This window comes from Notothenia coriiceps, unplaced genomic scaffold (assembly GCF_000735185.1).
Source record: "Notothenia coriiceps isolate Sejong01 unplaced genomic scaffold, NC01 NC01_scaffold00003333, whole genome shotgun sequence".
In the NCBI taxonomy this organism is placed as follows: Eukaryota; Metazoa; Chordata; class Actinopteri; order Perciformes; family Nototheniidae; genus Notothenia; species Notothenia coriiceps.
This window is the reverse complement of record NW_011336034.1, coordinates 1,487-5,616: the sequence shown is the minus strand read 5'-3', so window position 1 is coordinate 5,616 and position 4,130 is coordinate 1,487.

Genomic DNA, 4,130 nt, shown 5'->3' with positions numbered 1-4,130 from the left:
CTAAACTTTTATATGTCGGCCTTGTTAGACGGTGAAGTGGAATGTCTCGGGGATGGAGGTTGCGTGCCTGGTTAAGTTAATACACTACCAGCACGGAAAAATGGTCATGATTGCCGAAGGTGTCTACTTTCGACTACACCTAAAAAACAGTTTTCGTGAATTTCAAAACCCCGTCCATTCAAACTCTTGGCCGAGCTCTATCTTAGCTGGTTTCTCCAAAATGACCTACCCCACCTTTAATCTCATACATTCATGGAATTTATGTAACAGTAAAACAGAGAATAAGTGTGCACCCACATGCAGTATTTTAGTTTTTATATGCTAGCCTGTTCAAAATCATTTTTTTGATGCCACATTCAGGACATTCAGTGTCCTTTTTTTAACAGAAGACCATTGCTCGAAGTATTGTTTTTTGTTTTTGAGGGTGGAACAATTTCACACACAGATATAGGGAGGCTAGACCTATACAATTGAGATGGAGGTTATAAATCTCCAAAATCATGTTCATCTTAAGTCTCAGCAAAACTTTTCTGGAGCCTTGTAGACCCAGAAAACTATTAGAACATTCACCAAGCACTGAAAATGTCTGCTTTATTTGGCTCTACATACCTTTGTGAAGAAGCTTTTTCTTTTTCATGAAATCTAAATACAGAACAAGACTGACTGATGAACATTTAAATGACTCTATTAGAGTGAACCTAAGTGGGTACACTCCAGCATACACCTCTATGGTGGACTCCATGCAGTGCCAGTCATCTCACTAACTGTAAAAAAGAGTGAATGCACTTATTTTACAGATGTGCCATAAGATGTTTGTAAGGTGGTGATTAGGGTAATGTATTTACTATGTGGGCCATAATAAGAAGTGAAAACATTGTCGTTATCTTTGACCTTGATGTGAAGTTAAGATTTTTGATACGTTTGGGTATTGCAATTTCACACGTGTACAAAAGTACCTTCATTCAACTGATGAGTGCTATGTGAATAAATGTAAGCGATGTGATGCAAGTAGCTCTTGGCCACTTTCATTTTTCAAAGTAGCTCTCAGATGAAGAAAGGTTGGAGACCCCTTTAGAGTCTAAAGCAACTGTTTATGTAAGTTAGGCATTGACAGCTCTTTAAAAACACTGGCACATGTTTGCTGGAGGATGATAACTCGAATGGAGGGTGAAAATAACTTTTGATTTCCTCTGTTCCTTACAAGAGCAATTGGGAAAGAAAATGTTATCTTAGACTGTCCTGTGAAGTCATTATTATCCCCTCTCCTCCCCATCCTTTTCCTCTTATTGCAGCCCATGCAAAGCTACACATTTCTGTATGGATGAAATCATAAAGAAGTAACCACACCGTCTTGTTTCTGGCTCACTGTGTGGGGTTACAGTTATGTCAAATACTTTGATTAAAAAATATGGTATTTCTAGCATCAGATATTGTAGATTGGAGGAAAGAGAAACATTGATGCAACATGTTTAGAAAGAAAGATGGAAATTCTGATGGTGAGTCAAACTTCAATCATTTCACATCTTGAAAAATGGCAACTTGGTGAGTGCACATTCAAGTTGAGACATCATTGTGTCTGATTTATTATATCATAGTTTGTATTTAGCCAAATGTTGGATATGTTAAGATCATTTCCAATATTTGGGATCATTATTCTTTTTCCCCTTTTGTTTTAGCAAAGACAAACAAATGCATTAATAGAAGGGACAACAATAGAAAGTTGTAGTGGATATAAGTCATGAATGTAAAGCAGCGGAATCAGCACATTGATTATTTTCACGTGCTGCCTGTTTGCACTTTTAGAGTAAGTGTCCCCATTGTTTTCCCTCTTAACAGTAAAATAACATTAAACTTTTCACTTAAACGTTGAAGACAGTTATAGTGTTCATAATAAGGTCATTATTTAAACATTCTAGCATGCCTTTTTGATTTATTTAGTTTTCATGTGCCCACATTCCCCTGAAAGGTTTAACCTTTTTAAGGTGACCCACTCTACCATGCTGCACTGCGATGTATATCAAATGCACCCTATAGGACTCATCATTGCACACAATAGACTAACTGGATGGTCCTCACTTAGTATGCGTAGGATGCAGCATTGGTTTTTATTATAAAGCCATTTTAGGAAAGCTTCCACTCTACATATGTGCCAGATTTGCCCCAGTTTGTGACTCTCACAACCTCAGATCCAGTGCCTGGATACGGTTCCAGGTTCCTGCTGTGCGGACTGAGGCTGGAAAAAGGAGTCTTTTTTATTATGGTCCTTGGTATTGGAATGACCTTCAATCAAGCCTCAAACTGACGGCACTTGTCCCTAGCATCTTTTAAATTGAAGTTGTCTGAGGTCCTTACCACCAGCTGCTCTTGCAGTAATAAGTAGTGTACCTTTCTTACTGTCCTAATGTGCACAGTGTAGTGACTGCTTTTTCCTCTTTTGTTTTCTTAGTTGTGTTCTCTGTATTTTATGTCTGTGTTATGTGTAACGTTGCTGCCTTCTTGGCCAGGTCAGCATTGTAAATGAGATTTTATCTCAATGCTTTTGGTTAAATAACAAAATTAAAATTAAAATCCGTACAATTATAAAGAAATATGGAAGAGGAACATCTTCATGTATCTTTCACAGGCTGTAATCCAAACCTGACAGCACTCGCACTATGGAACCCTTTTGCACTCTATGAAGGATCTTTAAACTGACTGATTGATTCCCAAATGGAATGAATAAATGATATCTGTAATGTGTGCGTCTGTTGAAGCAAAGCCTGTGGTTCCTCCTCCACTTCCTGACAAACACTGTGATGTCTCTGCAAACACCATAAAGCACTTCCTCATCACGTGGTCCCATGTTGTTTCAGCTGCCGTCTGTCTGCCCAGCGCTCCACCAACTGAGGAGATGTGCATGAGTCACACGCACGGTTAGAGAGGGGGTTCAAGCTGAGGGAAAGAAAGACATGACATGCAGGAGAAGCTAGCAGAATACTTTTATTCATATGTAGTGGTGTAAAAAGTACTCAGATCTTTTACTTAATACAATAGAAATAATATATATTTAAATGAGTCTCTTACAAGCATTATAAATCTTAGGTGAAAGTAGAAACTAATAAGCATCAAAACATACTTAAAGTAACAACAGTCAAAGTATCCGTTATGCGTAGTTGTTTATTTCCGAATCAAATATCTTACCTTCAATAATATTTAAAAATGAATTATATTTAGCAAAAGCTAATTTTCTGAATATATTGAAGATAGAAGATGACCCTTTATTATAAATTGAGTTTAAAGCTGTCAGATAAATGTATTGCAGTAAAAAGTACAATATTGGCTTCCAAGATGTGGTGGAGGACAAGTATGAAGTAACAATAAAAAACTCACAAGTACCTCACTTAAGTACAGCACTTTGATGTACTTTACATTCCACCTTTGTGGTTGTTATTAGTTCCTTAAATGTTTATGCACCATATGTTTGTACCTTGTTCTGGACCTGTATAATCTTGTGGTTTGCAGCATATTCTTTTTGCCTCTTGGACCAAGGAAAACGCTGTTATTTGACTGCATATTGCACTGCTGTGAATACATTAGATTGGAGCAGATTAGATGAGATGTACTTGATTAAAATACGAAACTAGAGAATAGTTTTGGTGCAACAGCATATCAAGAAGCTATTGCACATTAAATATATAATACACATAAGGAGTAAATACTGTAAACAACAGCAGAGAGATACATATCTATAGACTATCTAAGGAATACACAATATCAAATATACAGAATACATTGGAATACACTGTAGATCAGGGGTGTCCAACTCATTTTCATCTCGGGCCACATTAGCATTATGGTTGCACTCAAAGGGCCGGTTGTAACTTTAAGACTATATAAAAACACATATATAAATATTTAATTTATATAAAATAATGTATTATATTACATGATTGCCTCTGCATTGGATTCATATCAGATAGGGTAATAACTTCATTATTAACTAAGTCTGAAAGACGGAAAAATCCAATTCTGAGAATCAAGTTCTGAGAAATAGGTCAAATTTGAGATGCATTGTGGGACATGTAGTTTATGGGTGACGTGCTTCTGTAAATCTGCATTTAACCGTATAATAAACATGCTATATTCTTTGC